The sequence below is a fragment of the Triturus cristatus genome, chromosome 12, assembly GCF_964204655.1.
Source record: "Triturus cristatus chromosome 12, aTriCri1.1, whole genome shotgun sequence".
NCBI lineage: Eukaryota > Metazoa > Chordata > Amphibia > Caudata > Salamandridae > Triturus > Triturus cristatus.
Window position 1 is genome coordinate 1,366,965 of NC_140595.1, and position 23,117 is coordinate 1,390,081.

General features: G+C 48.9%; 1 protein-coding gene across 2 annotated transcripts in view; it reads right to left on the reverse strand.

The window, feature by feature from the left end:
* SGTA (small glutamine rich tetratricopeptide repeat co-chaperone alpha) overlaps positions 1–23,117 on the reverse strand; it is a 151,035-nt gene that overhangs the window by 81,957 nt on the left and 45,961 nt on the right. The gene's annotated exons all lie outside the window — the stretch shown is intronic.

Sequence of the window (23,117 nt, forward strand, 5' to 3'; positions counted from 1 at the left end):
CGTCCTTTAAAAGTTTGTTTTGGATGGGAGGGAGCGACTGTCTCCGTGGGGGTACCTGCGGAGGGGGAGATTTGAACCTCAGCAAGTAGCCACGCTCTACAATACTCAGCACCCATCTGTCGCTTGTAATGGCTTTCCACTCTTCCAGGTGAACAGTGATACTTCCTCCCACCGGAGTGGCGAACGAGAGCGGAGGAAGTAAGGTTTCACTGTTTGGAGGGCTGCTTGTTAGAGGACTGCTGCTGTTTTGTACTTCCTCTTCCTCTGCCCCGACCCCTTTGCTGAAACTGGGACCTCTGTTGGTTCTGAGAGGACCATTGGGGTGTTTGAACGCGCTGGTGAAAGGCACGTTTGTCGCCCTGGCGAAAGCGCTTCCGGAATTCTTTGCGCTTTTCCAGCCCCACAGCCTTCACGGTGTCCAACTCCGCCTTCATCTTGCTCATCTGGTCATCAGCATGAGCCCCAAACAGTGATGATCCATTAAAAGGCAGATTGAGAATTCTTTTCTGCGCGTCCGGCTTGAGGCCCGTTAGCCTGAGCCAGGCCGAACGCCGGGAGCAGACGCCATGGGAGTAGCCATGCGCTGCTAGGTCCGAGGCATCCGCCGCTGCGCTGATGATTTGGTTGGCCACCAGGCCGCCTTCTTGTAGGATCTCCGTGAAGTCCTGCCTGTCGTCTCTAGGCAGTCTGTCCACGTATCTGGCGAGGGAGTCCCAGAGGGAGCGATCATACCTCCCCAGCAGGGCTGAAGCGCTAGCCACCTTCATGTGCGAGGCAGAAGTGTTGCACATTTTCCTGCCGTAGGAGTCCATCAGTTTACTGTCCTTCTCAGGGGGGACAGAAGAAGATACTGAGGCAGAGTGGGATTTCATAGCCGCCGCCACGATTACGGAGTCTGCTGGCGGGTCCGCCCTCAAGAATAAAGGATCCTCGGTCGGAGCCTTATATTTCTTTGCTATCCTCGACGGCACAGAGCCCGCTGTAGCCGGAGTGAGGAACGTGGCCATTGCTGGTTCCAATAATCCTGGCACCAAAGGAAGCAGAGGTCTGGGAGCCGACCGATGATGCAACGTGTCAAAGATCACAGAAGTGGGTGCCTGAGGAGTGTGCAGCGCGATGTTCAACTTCTGCACCCCTCTACCCAGAAAGTTGCGATGTCATCCACCGGGGACACTCGCGATGGAGGTGTTGAGGAGAAGGTTGGAGAGTAGTCCCGGACTGAGGACCTTGTCGATGAAGTCCCAGTGGACAACCTGGTGCGTCGCCTCTTGTGGGAACGTTCACTATGGTGAGCCCTTGACCTTGATTTGCGCTTGGACGGAGATCTTTGACGTCTTGGCGCGGAGCGACGGTCTCTGGAACGAGACCGGCGTGGTGAAATTGGCCTTGGCTCTCTCGGAGGAGACTTACTCCTGCGCGGTGGGGAATACATGCGGGAGTAGTCCGATCCCGGACTCCGACATGCGCCAGTGTTCCCATCTCGTAACCAGCGCGGTGACAGGCCGAATCGCTCTGGAGCCTTGGGTGATCCTTCAGGAGATACTTGCACGATGTGCAGTCCCGGCGACGATGACTGTTCTCCTGGGGACCTCTCCGTGGTCGCTCCAGCTTTCGCCCTCGACGTCGAACCCCTTGACGTCGACGACGTCTGCGTCACCATCGGCAAGTGTGGGGTGTGGCGTTCTGGTCTCGACGGCGGTCTCGACGCCGATCGCGGAGACCTCGACGTCGACCTCCTCTCTTCTGGCACCTGACGTCGGCTAGATGACCTCGACGTCGGCCGTGACTTCGACGGCGACCTCCCTCGACGTCGACTGGGCGACTTCGACGTCGACCTCTCTCGGCGCCGACTGGGCCTCGACGTCGACCTCTCTCGACGTTGGCTGGGCAGCCTCGACGTCGACCTCTCTCGACGTCGACTGAGCGACTTCGACCTCTCACGGCGTCGAGGTGGTGATCTTGACGTCGATCTTCCTCTCGACGTCGACCTTCTATGTCGCCGAGTGGGGGTAACCTTCGACGGCGACCGGTCCACTCGCGGCGGAATGTACGTCGCCGCATCTCTCGACGCCGACCCCCTCGAGGGTGGCGGAGAGTGTCTCGACGTCGACGGAAGCCTCAACGTCGACGGAGACAGTCCAGACGTCACTGTACCAGCAACCTGCGAGCCCGCAGGGCTGCGCCTCGACGCCGACTTACTTTTGCGCAGCGGAGAAGCTTGATGGTGGGATGAATCCCTCGACGTCGAAGTTCTCTGCCTCTTCGCCGGCGACGTCGACGGCGAACCTCTTGGACTCCTGTTCTTTCTGGAGCCAGGGGAGCTGGTGTGTCGCCGTTTTTGTACTTTCGTAGCTGAAGAAGGAGGTCTTGATGAAGAATGCTCGCCTTGACGACGGCTTCGTTCCCTCTCCAGTCCTGCATGTAATTTAATGCGCTCTCTGTCCCTCAGAGTGCGCTTAGAGAACTTCTGGCAGTGGGGACACTGGTCAGGATCGTGTTTAGATGGTAAACACACGATACACACAGAGTGTGGATCCGCCAGTGCCATCTTGTTGCCACAAGAAGGACATTTTCTAAATAAAGGAGACATTCTGACTGGAAAAAATTCGAAAATTCACTGGACACCAGCAGAATTATCCCTTAGAAGTCAGAAAACGTCGAAAAAAGCTTGAAAAAGCTGTATTCCAAAATTTCAGTCAAAAAACTGAAGAGCTCAAGCTCCAGGATCCTCACAGAAGGAGCCGGAAAAAAGAACTGGCCCAACTGCCACCTGTAATGCATCATGGGAGCAGGGGTCTCAGGCAGGCCTTAAAGGCACGGTCCCCCTACTCTAATGCCTTAAAGGCAGGGTGTCAGTTTTCTTGGTTTCTTGATACTCTGCTGCAGCCTACTGGCGAATGCCTGCAATTACATGTTGCTTTATGGCAATAAAGCAGTGCTGTGTTATGATTTGTCTATTCTTCCTTTTTTCCTTATGGGATAGGGGTGCACTACTATGCAAATATATGTAATTTACAGCATTGCCAGGTTTTGAACTTTGTTAGGCTGCAGTTATATGTTTTCACATATGTATATATATGTATATATATATATTTTCTATATGCTCCGGGATCCCGCACATGGGCGGGGATTATTCATAGATTATGACTATTGATGAGTATCCCCTGGATGAGAACTGTATGGGTGAGTGACTGTGCATGGCTGTATGGCTGTATGGGAGGGTGAGTATGTGAGAGTCGCTGTATTGGTGACTGTGGTGGCTCTATGGGTGGATGAGTTTGTGTGTGAGTGACTGTATGGGTGGCTAAGTGTCAATGTGAATGGCTTATTGGTGAGTGACTGGGTGTCTAAGTGGAAGTATGGGTAAGTGAGGGGCTGTTTGGGAGTATAAGTGAGTGGGTGCGTGAGTGGCTGTTTTGCACAGTATGCATTTGTGTGAGCGGCTGTATAGATTAGTGAGTGGGCGCGTGAGTGATTGTATGTAGTTTTGTGGATGAGTGAATGGATGTGCAAGTGGCTGTTTGGGTAAGTGAGTAGTTTTGTTAGTAGCTATATGGGTGAGTGGTTGTGCAAGTGGCTGTGTGGGTGTGTGAATAGGTATGAGACTGGCTGTATGGGTGAGTGAGTGATTGTGTGAGTTGCTGTTTGAGTTAGCGAGTGATAGCACTGATGTTGCCCAGTTACCCTTAGGGGTAACAGTGTTGAACTTTAATATGACTGATTGATTGATTGACTGTGTGTGTGTGTGTGTGTGTCAGTAGTTGTATAGGTATGCGAGTGGGTGTGTGAGTGGCTGTATGAGCGGTTGCATGATGGTGTGAGTGGTTCTGTGGATGATATCATCTGTGATGGCATTTGAGATGTCATTAATTAAGTCATGAGTGATGTCACTGACCAGGTCATGAGTGATGTAATATGTGATGTCATAAGCAGTGTATTGCAGGGGCGTAAGTTAAAGCTAGTTCAGGTAACTATAAATGCAGAATGTCACTGGTTTTGTATGAGTAAAATCTGAGCCTAACTACAACCTCCCTGTAACCTTTGATTTTTTCAGTGAATTTCTACGTTTTAATTTTTTTATTTCCTAACTGTAACCTGTAACCTTTGAGAGTGGGTGTGTGAGTGGCTATATAGGTAGGTTAGTGTGTCTGTGTGATTGGCTTTATGGGTCTCTGAGTGGGTTTGAGAGTGGCTATATGGGTCTGAGAATGACTGTATGGGTGTGTACATGGCTGTGTAAGTAGGTGTAGGAGTGGGTCTGTGAGTGAGTGTCAGAGTGGGTCTGTGAGTGGGTGCCTACGTGTCTGAGTGGGTCTGCGACTGGATGCGTGAGTGTCCGAGTGGGTCTGTGAATGGGCGTATGAGTGTCCGAGTGGATTTGTAAGTCGGTTACGAGTCTCTGGGTCTGTGAGTGGGTGTGTGAGTGACTGTATGGGTATGTACATGGCAGTATAAGAGTGTAGGAGTGCCTCTGTGGATCTGTGAGTGGGTCTGTGAGTTAGTGGATGTGTCTAAGTGGGTCTGTGACTGGATGTGAGTCTGTGAGTGGGTGCATGAGTGTCTTTGAAGGACTGCGAATACATGGATGATTCTAAGTGGGGGAGTGGGAACGTGTGTCTGGGTTGGTAAGTCAATGGGTGTGTGAGTCTCTGCATGGATCTATGAGTGGGTATATGAGTGAGTGTGACTGGGTACATTAGTTTCTGAGTGGTCTGTGTTTGAGTGGGTGTTTGAGTGGCTGCATGAGTTTCTGAGTGGGAGTATGACTAGTTGATTGGGATTGTGACTGGATGTATGAGTCTAGGCGGTGTCTGGTGGCTTAGTGGACTAATGTGTTCACCGTAGAGGCCTGTGTTCGACCACATGGTCAACGGTTTAAATCCCGACAGCCTTTCATCCTTCGGAGGTCGATAAAATGAGTACCACTGAGTTGGGTAACAATTAACATGTGTAGGAAAGTGCCCCTTTTTGTATTGTTGCCCCACCCACTTTTTGCCTTATGTTGATGCTATTTGACTAAATATGTGCTGGGTTCCAGCTAACTAGGGCCTATGTTCTTTCCCTAAAACTGTAACTTTGCAACCCCAATTGACACCTCGCTGGCCACATGCAAGTCCCTTGTAAAAGGTACCATGGGTACCGATGACACTGTCACCAGGGAAGGCCTCTAAGGACAGCAGCACCTATTGTGCGACCCTTAGATGCCCTGTACCTTAACTCAAACACACATTGCCCTTGCAAGCTGCATGTTTTGGTGCAGAGAAAAGTTGACATGGCACACTTACCTATGTGCCATGCTTACAACCCACTGCTTATGGTACAGATAAGACACCCCTCTATCTGGGTGCACTATACCACTGATGAGGGTACAGGTGAAGGAGTTTCTCATTACAAACTCCACAGCACCATAATGGCTTTACTGAATTCTGGGAAGTTTGATATCAGACTTCTCAGCCCACTAAACTCACACTGAGGCCAGTGTGGGATTTAATGGCAAATGTGCTCAGAGGGCATCTTAAAGATGCCCCTTGAAAAACAACCTAACACTAGTGTTCGGGCTGAGTGGCTGCTCGCCAGCTGCCACCACCAGACAGGTTTCTGGACCCCTGGGTCGAGAGCCTGCCACAAAGCACAACCTGGGACGAGGTGCCAAGCCTCCTCCCCCAGGATGGGCAGCGTCCTTGAGGGGGAAGCTTCAAAGGCTTGCGGCCTTTGTGAGCTACCCCAGCCATTTGCTGCTCATAGCAACTGGCTGGGGTAGCCACTGGTTCTAACCCCCATTTAGGGAGGGTAGAATCAATGGGAAAACCAAGATAGGAGGAGAGGTGTTCCCACCTCTACCTCCACCCCTCAGGTGGGAGGGGAGAGGCACAACTCTCAGTCCCCGCCTTCTTGAAGATGAGGGGAGCCAGGCAACCACTGGAGGGTGGCATAATAGGGGAGGTGTCCACCCCAAGCAAAGGACCCATTGGTCCCAACCTGTACCTACATGAAACATCCCTAAAACTAGTATTTAGGGTCAACCCCAAACCTTTCCTCCTCAGACAAGCAAGAAGAAGAAGGACCAAAGAGCCGTGCTGAAGGAAGAAAAGGAGGACACCAACCGCCTTGGCCCCAGTCCTGACAGCCTGTCCTGACCTCGACCTGCTCTAGCGGAATCCCAATGTGTCCTGCAGCCAGCAGCTCCCCAGAACCCGGAGGACCTACCCTGCCTTCCCTACCAAGACTGTCTCCCATGAGCAATGGACTTCCTCAAGAACCGGACTCCGGCTGAAACCGCTAGTCTGCATCACTCTGCACCCACGGCACGAGTTTGAGTGGCCCAACACCATGAGGAGACCCCCCCCAGTGATCCTGACCTGCGCACTGGTGATCCCTAACCTACCTCTAGCCTCCTGACGACGCCTGCAGCCTCTATCTGGAGGGTGCCCGCGACCGGAGCTGGTAAGGAAACAACGCCTCATGACACCCCTGCACCAGATGCCCCACAGCCATGGGTGGCCCAACCAACAGTGTCCAGGAAACCCCCTGCATTCCAACTTACCTCTCTAACTGGTGATCACCTCCAGGAAGCCTCCCAGGCCGAACCTGCAGTGTTTGTTCCGACCGGAGATCTCCCATTGAAACCAACAGGGCACCTGATGCCAAACCAGCACCTTAAACCCTGTGCAGCCTTGGGAGCACCCTGTGTGCTAACTTGGATCCCCCTTTGCACTGAGCTTAACCCTTGGAGCTTTGCTCCCTCAACCCTGTGGCCTGCTCGTGAGCAGCCATCAACCGAAATCCCCCTAGCTCCAAAGGCTAACATTGGGCCTCAGCACTCTGCACCAAGTCACCCTAGAGCCGCTGGGGTTGCTTTTTGAGTGCATCCTTGACCCCGGGAGAACCCTTGTTCTAACCCCAGAAACTCAACCCCAAACACCGATTGCTAACCTGCAAACCGATAACCTAATTTTTCTCCATAGGACTGCATTGACTGTTTTCCTCTGAAAAAGTTTTAAGTGTGGAGTGTGTTTGTATGGAACCCTAAGCAACTGTGTTTTAATGAAAAACTGTTTTACTTACCTTTGTCTAGGAAATGTCACAGTGTGATATCTAGGCATATCACACTGAGTAGAAAAAGTAATCTAAAAAGTACTCTAAAGAGTAATCTGAAAAGTAATCACAAAGTACTTACAAGTATCTATTTTCTTTAAATATTCTACAAACCTGTAACAAAGTCATTTTCATCCAGCTTGCTTGGTTTGATCAAACGGTCTTGAAAATGATGATTTTACCTGTACCAAGTACTGCTTGGTTCTAAAAATATAATGCAACTAAAGAAATACCTTTGATACAAAAAATTGGTCTAAGTTCAGTCTTTGAGTGTGTGACATCATTTCTTGCCTGAGTGTGTACAATAAATGCTTAACACTACTCTCTGATAAAGCCTTACTGCCCGCCGACACTACCACAAATAGAGGGTAAGGTATTATCTACTTTTACCTCTGAGTGCTTTTGGGGATCCAATGGACTCTGTGCACACTATTCCTTACTTTGGTATAGTACATACAGAGCCAGCTTCCTACAACAGTGGCAAGATACCCTTGAGTGAACGTGCACTTTACAAATACACGTTATGTTATGTCTGAGTGGGCTTGGTGAGTGGCTGCCTGAGTGACTGAATGGGTGTGTAAGTGGGTGTGTCACTCTGAGTGGGTCTGTTAGAGGGTACATGAGTCTCTGAGTGGGTCTTTGAGTGAATGCATGAGTCTCTGAGTGGGTCTGTGAGCGGGCGCATGAGTCTGAGTGGATCTGTGATTGTGTGCATAAGTCTCTGAGTGGATCTGTGAATGGAAACATGAGTGCCTGAGAGGGTCTGTGAGTGTGCAAGAGTCTCTAAGTGGGTCTGTGAGTGGGTGCATGAGTGTGAGTGGATCTGGGAGTGGGAGCATGAGTGGACCTGCAAGTGAGTATGAGTAGGTCTCTCAGTGGGTGCACAATAAAAAAAAAAAAAGTAGTGGGCGCATGGAAGCAGAACCTCGTGGAAGCTCCCCATGACGGTCCTCCTGGCCTTTCTTTTGCCTACCTGCTCATCTCTGACCTTTATTCAGCCTTTTTCTGCTCGTTTCCCAGCTTTAATTAGCCTATTTCTGCTCATTTCTGACCTTTCTTGTGCCACTTTCTGACCACTTATTCGTCTTTTTCTGCTCGTTGCGGACCTTCATTCTACCTCTTTCTGCTCACTGCTATTCTGCCTCTTTCTGCTAATTTCTCACCTTTATTTTGAATCTTTATGCTTTTTTCTCATCTTTATTTTGCTTCTTTCTGCTCGTTCGGACCTCTTTTTTTAAAAAACTCATTCTGTTCGTTTCTGACCTCTATTCTGCCTCTTTTTGCTTGTTTCTCACCTTTATCATACCTCTTTCTGTTCAGTGCGGACCTTTATTCTGCCCCTTTCTGCTCAATTCTCACTATTATCTGGCCTGTTTATGAACTTAATTCCGCCTCTTTATGCTCCCTTCGGTCCGTTCCTTCCCGGGGAGAGCCTCAAGGCCTCCACGGTCCGAGCCGGCTCCCCACCTCCTGCTGGAGCCGGCATTGCTGCTGCACACTGGGAGCTGCTGAAATTGCAGCTTCCTGCATGCAGGAACAATGCTTTCAGCTATTTCTCTGCCCGCATGTCTACAGGCAGGGAAAGAGATGAAACCTCTGTTTCCAGTGGACAGGAGCAAATTGACAGCTTCCGCATGCTGGAACCGCAGTGTTTCCTTTTGCCTTGCGGGAGCTGTCAGCTATGCCCCGGCGATGGGCACCCCGGGACATAGCAGGAGCGGGACATAGCAGGAGCTGGCCTTAGGGGTTGGCAGTCCACAGGGCCATTAATGGCTTTAAGAGGGAGGCCGCATGGCCCCCTCCATTCTTGTATTTGGCCCCAACAAGGTGGTGGTCCTAGAGGTGGGGTGGGGGAGTCGAGCAAGGGGGGGGGGGGGGGAGGGGGAGGTGTCCAAACAGATATAAGGAATATGCTACTTACCAGTATGCATCTGTTCTTGGCATGTAGAGCTGCAGATCTACACACTTTTGCATAGATCGCCATCTGGTGTTGGGCCCGGATGTTTGCAGTTTGTTTTTCCTCTTGGAAAGTCTTTGGAAGTCACGAGGTCGGTGACTCCTCCCTTGGTTCGTATTGCGCATGGGCTTCGGCTCCATCCTCAGATTGTTTTTCGCCAACAGGGAAAGATGGAGCGTAGTAGTAATAGTGAAGAAACCCATGTGTGTTGTATCTAAATAAGATAGACTGGAACAGTTACAGGTAGCCGGGGAGGCGGGTGGGCGTGTGTAGATCTGCAGCTCTACATGCCAAGAACAGATGCATACTGGTAAGTAGCATATTCCGTTCGAGGCATATGAGCTGCAGATTACACATTTTTGCATAGACTATATAGCAGTTCCCAACCCTAGCGGCGACCACCGGTATCTGTTGCAGTGGTTTGAAAAAGTGTTTTTAGTACAGCCTGGCCCACACTAGCTTGTTGCTTGGTTTGCACATCTACACAGTAATGTTTAGTGAAAGTGTGCGGTGTTGACCATGTAGATGCTTTGCAGATCTCATCTAATGGGATGTTCCCTAGAAAAGCCATAGAAGCCCCTATCTTTCGTGTAGAGTGGGCTTTAGGGGGAACAGATAGCGCTCGTTTTGCCTTGTGGTAGCAAATCTGTATGCATTTTACAATCCACCTAGCTATCCCTGATTTAGATATGGGGTTGCCTTTATGTGGTGGAGAGAAAGAGACAAACAGTTGTTTTGTCTTTCTGAAAGGTTGTGTTCTCTGGATATAGTAAAGTAAGGCCCTTTTAACATCCAGTGTGTGTAGAGCCCTTTCTGCAACAGTTTGAGGTTGCGAGAAAAAAAAAGGGAATTCTACCGATTGGTTTAGATGAAAGGGGGACATGACTTTGGATAGGAATTTTGGGTTGGTACGGAGGACAACCTTGTTCGGGTGCATTTGGAGAAAAGGTTCTTGTATAGTAAGTGCTTGTATCTCACTGACCCTTCTAAGGGAAGTGATGGCTACAAGGAAAGCTGTTTTCCATGTGAGAAATTGCAGTTCACATTTATGCAAAGGTTCGAAAGGCGGTCTCATTAGCCTTGTGAGAACTATATTTAAGTTCCACACAGGTGAGGGTGGTACTCTGGGGGGAATTATTCGTTTGAGGCCTTCCATGAAGGCTTTAATGGCAGGCACTCTGAAAAGTGATAGGTGCTGTTTGTTTTGTAGGTAAGCGACAATTGCTGCAAGGTGTAGCCGAATGGATGTATATGCTAGGTTACACCTTTGTAGATGGAGTAAGTAGCATATGATGTGCTGTATAAATACGTCTAGAGGGTTGATTGTGTTGTTATGGCAATAAACAACAAATCTTTTCCACTTTGCAGCGTAGCAGGCTCTAGTGGTAGGGCGTCTAGCTTCTCTAATGACGTTCATACAGTCAGGGGGAAGGTTGAGGTATCCGAATTCTAGGATCTCAGGAGCCAGATCGCAAGGTTGAGCTGAGCTGGGTCCGGGTGTCTGATCTCTCCATGGTTCTGGGTTAGGAGGCATGGTGAGAGGTGTAACTTTTGGTGTGGCACTACCGAGAGTTCCAGCAGCGTGGTGTACCACGGTTGTCTGGCCCATGTTGGAGCTACTAGAATCAGTGTGAGGGAGTGCTGTTGTAGCTTTCGCACTACTAATGGAATTAGTGGGAGAGGTGGAAAGGCGTACGCAAATTTGCCTGACCAGTTCATCCATATCACATTGCCTTTGGACAATGGGTGTGGGCATCTTGCGGCGAAGCTTGGGCATTTTTTGTTTTCGTGGGTGGCGAAGAGGTCTATGTGTGGATGCCCCCACATCTGAAAGAACGGGTGAAGAACGTGCGGGTGAAGTTCCCACTCGTGGATCTGCTGCGTCTGTCTGCTGAGCAGATCTGCCATGGTGTTTTGGACTCCTGGGACATGTTGGGCTAGGAGAAAGATTTTGTGTGTAATTGCCCATCTCCATATGCCCTGTGCTAGTTGAGAGAGCTGTGGAGAGTGTGTGCCGCCTTGTTTTTGAATGTAGTACATGGCCGTCATGTTGTCTGTGCGAATAAGGACGGCCTTCCTAAAATTTGTGTCTGAAAGGATTTTAGGGCTAGAAAGATTGCCAGTAACTCCAGATGGTTGATGTGGAGTAACTTTTGTTGCGGCGTCCATGTGCCCTGCACTGTGAGGTGTAGTAGATGAGCTCCCCAGCCGGAGAGCGATGCGTCTTTTGTTAGGATTATTTGTGGAACCGGGTCCAGGAACGGTCGACCTCTGGAAAGATTTGTGGTGTTCCACCACTGCAGAGAGCGATGGGTGCGACCGTGTACCAACACCAGATCCATCAGTTGCCCCTGGGCCTGGTTCCATTGGCGCGCTAAGTACTCTTGGAGTGGACGCATCTGGAGTCTTGCATGAGGCACTATGAAAATGCAAGAGGCCATCATCCCTATTAGTTGCATAAACACTCTTGCTGGGAGAGAGTGTTGAGGTATGAATCTTTGACGCAAAGCCTGAATGCTTGCAATCCTGGCAGGATTGGGGTTGGCTATGGCTTTTGAGGTGTGTATGGTGGCATCGAGGTATTGCTTTGTGTGGGATGGTATTAGCTGGGACTTTTGGTGATTCACTGTGAAACCTAGCTGGTGAAGAAGTTGGATTGTAGTGGCGGTGTGATGTACACATTGGTTGTAGGACGCGGCTTTTATTAGCCAGTCGTCCAAATATGGGAAGACGTGAATGTGCTATCTTCTGAGGTGTGCCGCCACTACCGCTAGGCACTTGGTGAATACCCTTGGTGCTGTTGTGACCCCGAATGGGAGCACCTTGAACTGGTAGTGTTGCCCGTCCACATCAAATCTTAGGTACTTTCTGTGAGCATGGTGTACCGGAATGTGAAAGTATGCGTCTTAAAAGTACAGTGTGGTGAGAAAGTCGTTCTGGGAGAGGAGCGGAAGTACCTGCTGAAGTGTTACCATGTGAAAATGGTCCGAATGTATGTATGTGTTTAGAGTCCAGAGATCTAAGATAGGGCGTAGAGTCTCGTCTCTTTTTGGTATCAGAAAATATAGGGAGTAGACTCCTAAATTTTGTTGACTGGCGGGGCCTTGTTCTATCGCCTGTTTTTGTAGGAGGGAGATTACCTCCTGTTTTAGTAACATGGAATGTTCTTGTGACATTGGGCGTTGCCTGGGTGGAATGTTTGGGGGGGTAGATGTGAATTCTAGGCAGTACCCTGAACGAATAATATGGGTCACCCATCTGTCTGAGGTGATGGTCTCCCAGACGTGAAGGAAATTTTGTAGCCTGCCCCCGACTGGAGTGGGATGGTCTGGAGGGAGCAGGGGGGAAGTCATTGGGTGTGACTGCAAGGCTCCCATAGATTTCGCCGTATCTGTGTCCTTCTTCATCTTCTCGAGGGCCTCATCTACCTTTGGGCCGAATAGATGTTCTTGATCAAATGGATGACTTAATATGGAGGCCTGTACCTCAGGTTTAAAACCTGAAACTCTCAGCCAAGCATGGCGATGGAGGAGTACGCTAGTGTTAATGGCCCTGGAGGCTCTGTCTGCTGCGTCTAAGGCACAGCGTATAGAGGTGTTAGTTATGGTCTTACCCTCTTGAATTAATTCATTGGCCCTATTTTTTTATTTTTCTGGGAGATGGTGCATGATGGTTTCTAGTTCATCATAATGCGCTCTGTCATATCTGGCCAATAGCGCTTGAGTGTTGGCGATACGCCATATATTGGCTGCCTGTGACGCAGTGCGCTTTCCTGACGCGTCCAGTAGCTTTGACTCTTTGTCAGGTGGTGGTGCTTCGCCTGACGCCTGGGAGTTTGACCTTTTCCGTGCAGTGGAGACCACTAGGGAATCCAGTGGCGCTGGCCCTTTGATATAGGCAGGATCTGTGGGGGCAGCTTTATACTTTTTTTCTATGCGTGGGTTAATGACCCTAGCCCTGACTGGGTCTTTAAAAACCTCTGGCGCATGTTTTATTACCCCCTTGAGCATAGGTAGTATGGAAGTAGACCTATGTGCGGTATCAAAGGTGTCGAGGAGGAAATCTTCCTCTATCGGGTCAGTGTGTAGCTCTACCCCGTGATAATGTGCCGCCCTCTGAAGTAGGTGGTGAAAACCTAATGAGCCCTCTGGTGGAGATGGTCTGGATGGATAAAGGTCATCTTGTGGGACATCTGGAATGTCTGGATTATTATAATTGTCCCATGGGTCTGGGGATCCTGTAGGGGTGGGGTCTTGTGACACATCCCCTGGATCGTAGTATGGGTCCCCCTGATCATCATGGTCTGGGGTCGGAGAGCGATGAGGCAGGGGTGGAGAAGGCGGAGGGGGCGGAGGTGGAGAGGGTGGAGGAGGTGGGGAAGGCACTCTGAAAGGGGAGGTAGCACAGTCTTTCCTCTTTGGAGGTGGAGGCGGAGCCGTTTTGTCCAAATGTCTCTTTTTAGAAGAAAGTGCCAAATGTCCAGTTTTTGGATCCTTGGTAAGTGTCTTTTGCAAGGGATCCGGTGTAAACAGTTCCTGAGACAATGTTTGTTCCGTCGGCGCCTAAGGTTTCGGGGCCGATGACTTTTTAGGCATGTCCGTGCCGTGCTTTTTTGGAACCTCCGTTTTTTTTGTCAGCGCCGAGGTAGGCTTCGGCGCGGGAGTGTCGGTGCCGAGGGCCTTATGGTGTTTAGTCGGTACCGAAAGGCTGGGTTTCGACACCGAGGGCTTTGGTGCGGAGCTCGGTGTCGAGGTGGAGGCCGGTCTCTTTTTCGGTGCCGAAGTGTGTTTATCGGCACCGCTGGCAGGCTGGCGCGAGCCCGAGCCGCTGGAAGGCTTATTAGGCTTCTTCACCGGGCCCGAAGGTGGGGTGTTCGAAGCAGTGTCTTTGGTCTTGCCTAGGCCCGGAGGCGAAGGCGTGACCGAAGCCTTTTTAGGTGTCGGTGTGGGAGGGGGTATAGTACTCTCGACCCTCTGCGCCGGGGTGATGTCCTCCACATCCGTGTTGTCTGCTTCGGAAGCACTGACTAGGTCCTCTTCGGTGTGCTGCTGTCCCGGAGCTTCGACGTCGTCCCCGAAGATGTCGACTGGAACGGAGGTCGAGGAGTGCGCCATGTTTCGTCTGGCCCTTCGATCTCGAATAGTCTTTTTCGATCTGAAAGACTTGCAGGCGGGACAGTCTCGAGCCTCGTGTTCAGGGGAGAGGCAGAGGTTGCACACCTCATGAAGATCGGTGTGGGGGAATTTGGACCCACATTGAGGGCACTTCTTGAATGGAGTTCTTTCCATCAGCCGGGACCGGAGCTTGGATAGGCCCGAAGGCCGCCTTCGACGACTGGAATCAACGATGTGTCGAAGAGAAGGTGATTGAGGAGATCAGGATCTGAACAATATCGCGATGAGCGAGTATTCCGCTTCGATCATCGAACTGGAAATGTTCGGAACCAGAGCGCGAAGTATTATATCCGAGCCCGATGGCGGAAAAAAACAATCTGAGGATGGAGCCTAAGCCTATGCGCAATACGAACCAAGGGAGGAGTCACCGACCTCCTGACTTCCAAAGACTTTCCAAGAGGAAATACAAACTGCAAACATCCGGGCCCAACACCAGATGGCGATCTATGCAAAAGTGTGTAATCTGCAGCTCATATGCCTCGAACATATAATTTCACTGAAGAAAGGTTACAGGGACACTATAGTTAGGAAATAGAATTTAAATAACCTTATAAAGTCACAAAAAAAAAACAAAGATTACAAGGAAGTTATAATTAGGTTCACAATTTACACACAGAAAACCACAGAAATTCAGCAGCTATATAGTAAGAGTTATGTCAGGAAACTACAACGTTTGACCTAAGGTAAGTATAACTCACACCCCTGCCATGCACAGTTTTCTCATCAATCATAGTATTGCAAAAATTATTTCATAGAAGATGTTATCAGTGATGTAATATGTGAGGTAATTAGCAGTGCAAGATGAGGGTGTGAGTTACAGTTACCTTAGGGCGCGAGGTACAGCTACCTTAGGGCGCGAGGTACAGCTACCTTAGGGCGCGAGGTACAGCTACCTTTGGGCGCGAGGTACAGCTACCTTTGGGCGCGAGGTACAGCTACCTTTGGGCGCGAGGTACAGCTACCTTTGGGCACGAGTTTCAGCTACCTTTGGGCGCGAGTTACAGCTACCTTAGGCCACGAGTTACAGCTACCTTAGGCCGCGAGTTACAGGTACCTTAGGGCACGAGATACAGGTACCTTAGGGCGCGAGTTGCAGTTACCTTAGGGCGCGAGTTGCAGTTACTTTACCTTAGGGCGCGAGTTACAGTTACCTTAGGGCACGAGTTACAGCTACCTTAGGGCGCGAGTTACAGCTACCTTAGGGCGCGAGTTACAGCTACCTTAGGACGCGAGTTAAAGTTACCTTAGGGCACGAGTTACAGTTACCTTGGGGCGCGAGTTACAGTTACCTTAGGATGCGAGAGACAGTTACCTTAGGGCGAGAGTTACAGTTACGTTAGGGTGTGAGTTACAGTTACCTTAGAACGTGAGTTACAGTTACCTTAGGGCGTGAGTTACAGTTACCTTAGGGCACGAGTTTCAGTTACCTTAGGGCACGAGTTTCAGTTACCTTAGGGTACAAGTTACCGTTACCTTAGGGCACGAGTTACCGTTACCTTAGGGCACGAGTTACCGTTACCTTAGGGCACTAGTTACCGTTACCTTAGGGCACGAGTTACCGTTACCTTAGGGCACGAGTTACAGTTTATTGAGATAACTATCTAGAACTGCTGCATTTCTATGGTTTTATGTGTGTAAATTCTAAACCCAACTATAACGTCCCTGTACCCTGTGGTATTTTTCTGTGAATTTCAATGGTTTTAACACAGCAGGGGCTTGGCTGCAGGGCCTGGCCAAGTGACCAACCCCCTAAAGGCAGCCAAGCTGGCAGGTGGTGCATGCAGCCCCTCCCCTGCCCTAGCCCGTGGACCCTATTCTCCAGGGCCCACCACATTAATTTAAGGAGGGGGTCCGTGGCCCCTGGGACCCTATATCCTGTGGCCCGGCCTAATTGTAAATGGACCATGTAGGAAAGTAGGATTTGCTTCTATAGTTACTCCCAATTTTTGCCTGTTGCGAAGCTGCTAGTGACTAGTCTGACTGGGATACTGCTAATCAGGACCCCAGTCTATCGGCTTTCTCCCTAAATTGTTATGTTGAGTACTTGGGTACATCCCAGATGAATATATGCCGTTAGAACGCATGTGATATATCGCATGCCATTACAAAGCGGTTGTTACAATGACCGAGCTGTTACATCGCGAACCAGTACATCGCAAGTCGTTACAACAACTTGCTGTAGGGGGCGCGCTGCATTTAGGAATAGTATAATTTACTATTCCCACTCCAGTTGGTGAAACAGCAGGGAATGTGTTGGATTGTGAATCCAACACCTTCTGCCCCCTACAGCAAGTCGTTGTAACGACTTGCGATGTAATAGTTCGCGATGTAACAACCGCGTTGTAATGGCATGCGATGTATTGCATGCAAACTAAATGATGTCTCCCATCCCAGATCGGATACTGGGGTACCTTTATCAGTCCCTAGTATATGGTTCAAAGGTACCTAGGGCACAGGTACCCCAGGGGTCCCCCATGGGCTGATGCATACATTATGCCACCCATGGGAGACCATTCAAAATGGAACTACAGGCAGTGGAGTGGCATAGGATGCAGGTGTTGAGTGGATTAGTGTGTCATAGAACAGAGTGGAGCAAAGTGGCACGGATTGGTATGGAGAGAGTAGCGTCACAGAGTGGAGCAAAGTGGCATGGATTGGTATGGAGAGAGTAGCGTCACAGAGTGAAGCAAAGTGGCGCGGATTGGCATGGAGAGAGTAGCGTCACAGAGAGAAGCAAAGTGGCACGGATTGGCATGGAGAGAGTAGCGTCACAGAGTGGAGCAAAGTGGCACGGATTGGTATGGAGAGAGTAGCGTCACAGAGTGGAGCTCAGTCGCACGGATTGGTATGAAGAGAGTAGCGTCAGAGTGGAGCAAAGTGGTATGGATTGGTATGGAGAGAGTAGCATCACAGAGTGGAGCTCAGTGGCACAGATTGGTATGGAGAGAGTAGCGTCACAGAGTGGAGCAAAGTGGCACGGATTGGTATGGAGAGAGTAGCGTCAAGTGCTTCTGAGTGGAAAAGTGGCACGGATTGGTATGGAGAGAGTAGCGTCACAGAGTGGAGCTCAGTGGCACGGATTGGTATGGAGAGAGTAGCGTCACAGAGTGGAGCTCAGTCGCACGGATTGGTATGAAGAGAGTAGCGTCAGAGTGGAGCAAAGTGGTATGGATTGGTATGGAGAGAGTAGCATCACAGAGTGGAGCTCAGTGGCACAGATTGGTATGGAGAGAGTAGCGTCACAGAGTGGAGCAAAGTGGCACGGATTGGTATGGAGAGAGTAGCGTCAAGTGCTTCTGAGTGGAAAAGTGGCACGGATTGGTATGGAGAGAGTAGCGTCAAGTGCTTCTGAGTGGAAAAGTGGCACGGATTGGTATGGAGAGAGTAGCGTCAAGTGTTTTTGAGTGGAGCAAAGTGGCACGGATTGGTATAGAGAGAGTATTGTCACAGAGTGGAGCTCAGTGGCACGGATTGGTATGGAGAGAATAGCGTCACAGAGTAGAGCAAAGTGGCACGGATTGGTATAGAGAGAGTAGTGTCAAGTGTTTTTGAGTGGAGCAAAGTGGTACGGATTGGTATGGAGAGAGTAGCGTCACAGAGTAGAGCAAAGTGGCACGGATTGGTATGGAGAGAGTAGCGTCAAGTGTTTTTGAGTGGAGCAAAGTGGCACGGATTGGTATAGAGAGAGTATCGTCACAGAGTGGAGCTCAGTGGCACGGATTGGTATGGTGAGAGTAGCGTCAAGCGTTTTTGAGTGGAGCAAAGTGGCACGGATTGGTATGGAGAGAGTAGCGTCAAGTGTTTTTGAGTGGATTAGAGTGATGCAAACCACGATTCTTGAGGTAGGATGCATCTACAGGATGCTGTCACTTGCATGAATGTGTCCAAAGAACAGAAATATACAGCCAAATGGATACCAGCATCACTGAAGGCGCTGCATATGGGATTGGTGATTTGGGGGTGGGGGCAGAGGCATTGGTACACAGGGGCTCTATGAATTCTACCTTTATTAGGAGCCAATTCACCAAAGGCCTTTCAGTATGCGAAATTGTACTCCAACAGAACTAGTTCATATAATCCTAAAGGGTTAGCGTGTATTGCCCACATTAACTCGCCAGAGAGCGCGGCAGGCTCTTCTATGGTGGCCGGAGGGTCCCGAGAATGGGTTCTGAGAAAATGAACTTTGGTGTGTTGTTTAGTTTATGATTATTTAAGCTTTCCAGCATAGCGGGTAAATCGCTGAATCAACCTATTCGAAAAAGAAAAAAAAAAAATCGCATACTGTAACTGGTTCTCTTGTAAAGCACTCCAATACCTTAGGGTTGAGTTAGATCTGTATAAAGCTGCCCCAAAAATATACTGTAGCATTGCAGCAAAACTCGGGAGAGTCCCTCTGCACTGTTAACAGCCATTTCAGAGGGATCACATGCTACAAACCTCTGCTTGCGCAGCAGGCCACGATTGACTAGGACGTGCAGGTATGTCAAACAAGTATGTTTTGCATTTAAAACCTTCACTTTGGCAATGTCTTATTTGCAATGTTTCAAGGGAGATTTGTGTCAGGCTGGCTATGCAGATTACTTTGCAGTGGTGTCTGCACAGGTATGCGCGAGGGAGGGAAGAGCACTATATTTGTGGCTTGCATTATGCCACGCCATGCTTCAGCGTGGTAGGTTTCTCTTGGGTGGGGGGCGTAGATGCCACAGCTGCCAAGTTTAGAGAACCAGGTCTTTGCACAAAGGGAAGTGTTCTGTTTTATTTGTGATTGATGCATGTGAGGACTCTGTAGGGACTGCTGGGGAGCTTTCCTTTGCCAACAAGATGTCTTCCTTGTTATGTTCTTTTCTGCACACCGAGGTGTTTGGGACGTCAAAAGTGTTCGGTTGTCTCAGAATCCCTGATGTGTGAAAAGTGTTTTTTACAGTTATAGAGAAACAGTGTTATTGTAGTGCAAGTTAAACAATCGCAGGCATCGCTGGAGGCTATTTCAGGTGGGAGACGACCAAAAGAAAGACATTTGTAGCTTAGAAAATCGGGAGTCTCCTGCTTTAATCAGGACTGTTGGCATGTATGGATGCCATGCACTCACAGTTTAACTACACTCTTAAGCGAGAGGAAGAAGGTAGGAGAGGGCAGGACAAAAAGTGAATTTTAGAGGAGACCTCTAAAATATTACATACATGTTCTTCTGCATGCTATTTGTTTATATTAGAAAGTGTTAATGGAGGTTGGAAAGGGAGTGGTTAGGCACATTGCTCCAGAAGAGAGAGACGCTACCAGCAGGGGATGGGGTGGCCAAAGAGGACTGAATAGTTTCTAGTTGTGTTGTGAAAGGGGAGGCACAGCTGTGAAAATTGCTATTGCTCTCCTGAGCTGCATATGGGTCTTGTTTGGGAAATCATACGTTCAGTGAATAGCCGTAAATCACTGGATGGGAAGCTTCCCACCGAGATGTGATCCTACTTTATAAGCTGTAGATAAGTTTGGTATTTAGAAACCCACATCTGGTGTTTTTTTACATATATTTTAGTCTCTCTGAAATCAAAAGGTAGAAAAAAACATGACAAACATGATGCATGTTTACTGTAAACGTTTAAATATACAAGCAGATACTTTTAGCAAAGGCACAAAAGCGACTTTTAATGAAAAGAATAAAAGTATCTGCTTACATGTTTAAACTTTGACATTTCGCAGTGCATTTGTACAAATTAAAAGGCAGCAATACTTATACAATCGGTAGAAATGCAACGTAGAATGAAAATACTGTAACAGATAGGCAAACGAAAGAGAGAGAGGTGCTATTGGTGCCTTTGTGTAAATTGTAAGGCAGCGCCTCGCTGTTGGTTGCTAGACTATTACAGCATTTACATTCTATGTCGCGTTTAGACCCAAGGAAAAAGCATCGGCTTGTTTCTTCTAGCGTTCACATTTCTCGGTGCGTTTGTGCGCACTAAAAGGCTGCGCGTGTCTTCTCATCGTTCTTTGGGAGTGTGCTTTAGGGCCATCTGAAATTCAGTGTCTCCTTGTTCTTATTCATATTTTTTATTGCAAACCTTGCGTATGTAGGCACACAGAATACTCCACTGCAGTCTCTCCTCCTCGTGATGGCTATTGGCAAGTATCGTCCATGTCCTCTTTAGGTCTCGCCTGACCTAGTGTATATGCAGGACATTTTACCCATCCTTACCCTGCCAGTGAACCTCTTACCCTAATCCCCACGCCCTTAGCCCCTTCCATGGACCCCATACTCTTATCCTCTAACTTATGCACAACTCCATACTCGCATCACTCTGAGCCCTTACCTCTTTACTTTGAACCCATCCCCTCTTACGCTTAAACCCTGACCTTTCCCCTTATCCTTTACTCCTTTACTTTACCATTACCTTTATCCCCTTGCCTGTGTAACCTTAACTTGAATTCTTTCTGTAGCCTCCATTCCTTTCCCTTAATTCCTTACCTTGACTGCGTATCCTTACTCCTTTACACTTCACCATACCCCCTTACCAGTACCAACTTACCTTTACCCTTCACTCCTACCCCATGTCCTCTACCTTAGAATTTATTATATTTGAATATTTTTCATAGTATGATGTACAATGGAATGACAGACTATGAGGTGGCATTAGATGAAAGCGTAGTCCATAAAGAAATGCCATGAAAGTGAAATGAATGGAAACAAAGGAGAGACTCGCCTGGCAGGCTGTGCTAGGAACAGGCTCAAGCGGGCAAGGGGTAAGGGGGCTATCCATACACTTATAAAGACAGAGACCAGGAGACCAACATAAAAGGACCACAAACAAAACCAAAAAACAACAGATTGAAGCTTTGATAAAACAAAAAGCGGCTACTGGGCTCATAAAGGACATAGCCACAAAAAAAATATAACTCGCAGAGTGAGGGGGAGAAGACAAGGCGCAGCTGTAAAAATTAGATTTGAAGTACACATTTACAACACTGGCTTGTCAGAGACTCACTGGGGCATGAAGTACATCACATTATTGTCCATGACTTAAGCCTGACTAGTGGTTACTTCATACACTTACTGGGTGTTTGGAGCAATGAATTCCTTTTAATAGCCTTTATCTTCGTTGTGAATTACAAACATTTGTTAAGACCAAAAAATAAGAATTTTAGATCACTTCAAGAAACAAGTACAGTTGCCTATAAAGATAAAGCCTTGAGAATGCAAAAGTGATCGCAAAGACAGACTGTAGAAAGCCGGCTCTCTATATACTATACCAAAGTAAGGTATAGTGTGCAGAGAGTCCATTGGATCCCCAGAGGCTTACAGGGGCTTAAGTAGATATTACTAAAGCTCTCTTTTGTGGTAGCGTGGGCGAGCAGTTAGGCTTATCAGACGGCCTTGCTAATCATTAGTTATACACACAGACAAGAAATGATTACACACACTCAATGACTGAATCCAAGACCAATTGTTTGTAAAAATATTTATTTTATAGAATCAAAAATACTTAGCTGCAGTAAAATACGTTTTGCAATATCACTGTTTTTCAATGTAAAAAGTGGACACAGAGCATTTTTCGATCAGTACAATGTTATCCTATGAGAGGAAACACAATCGGCAATATGCAGGTAAGTGAACGATTTATGATAATAAGCTTTTGGATGAAGAATCAGTACCAGGCAAGGTTCAGGTGTGTGACCTCACTGCACCACCAATGGCCCTGGGACAGCCAGGGGCAGAGGTCAAACTCTGTATCTGGTGCCAAAGTTATCCAATGAGGAAAGGGGTCAATAAAAGTGGTACTACTTACAGGCAAGTAGAATGGTTTGGTAACCCAGACTCTCCGGGGGTTAAGGTAAACTCGGAGGGGAGGGGGGGGGGGGGGCACAAGGCAGCACCAAACTTACACTCTCAGCAGCACAGGGGTGGCCGGGTGCCAACACAGCATTTGGAGCCCAATACAAACAAATGGAGAATCTTGAAGTCGGAAAAAGGCTGCAGACTCAGGCTAGGAGGCTGGACAAAAGAAACCTTCAGCTACACAAGTAAGTTAGGGTGTGCTGGAGCATCGGACACCGTCGGTAGATCCCCCTAAGGCCCAGGGGCTCCGGATGCCGGAATGTCCTTTGGTGTCGGAAGTCAGCCTACCGGACAAGGTTGCGGTTAGGGGCAGTCATCGTGCAGAGGCTGCAGGTAGCGATGTGGAGTCCTGCAGGAGTCAACCCACATGGGATCACTGGGGAACCTTTTCTGGACTGGTGAGCCACTTGGACTCGACGAATGGGCGTTGGGTGCAGAGGTAGTCTATTTCGTGGTTTCATAGACAGAGCACATTGTCTTTAAAATGGTTTTCTTCTGGACAGGTCCAATGGAGATTAGGAATCTTTTTAGAAGGCAGCAAGTCCTCCCAGGGTTCTGGAGGTTGCTGGGCGTATCTCTCTTCTGTAGCAGGGTCTTTGAGGGCTGCAGATAGGCCGGTAGGGCTGGGGCCAAGCCAGTTGGTGTCTTCAGTCTTCGCTGCTGCACGGCTCTTCTTTGTCCTCTTCTTCGTAGGTCGTCGGTAATCTAAAGATTAAGGTTTAGGGGTGCCCCTAAATACTCAATTTAGGGGAGTTACAAGGGTTAGAATGTAGTAGCCAATGGGCTACTTACCTTTATGGTGCCTAAATACTTTGTATGTCCACTCCCTCTGGGAAGGGGGCATACCCCTAACCCTAGTGGCTAGATTCCTTTAAAACAATATGGAGGAATTCAAAAGGAGGGGAACATTTCAGCTCAGGGCACCTTGGGGTGGCTATGCTGAGAGGGGACACACCTCTCCTGCGTACTAATTTTCCCTCCAACACTGCAGCCAAAAGTGGGGCTTGGTCGGGGGAGAGGGGGCATCTCCACTAGCTGAAGAGGCCCTGGTTAGCATGACAAAGGA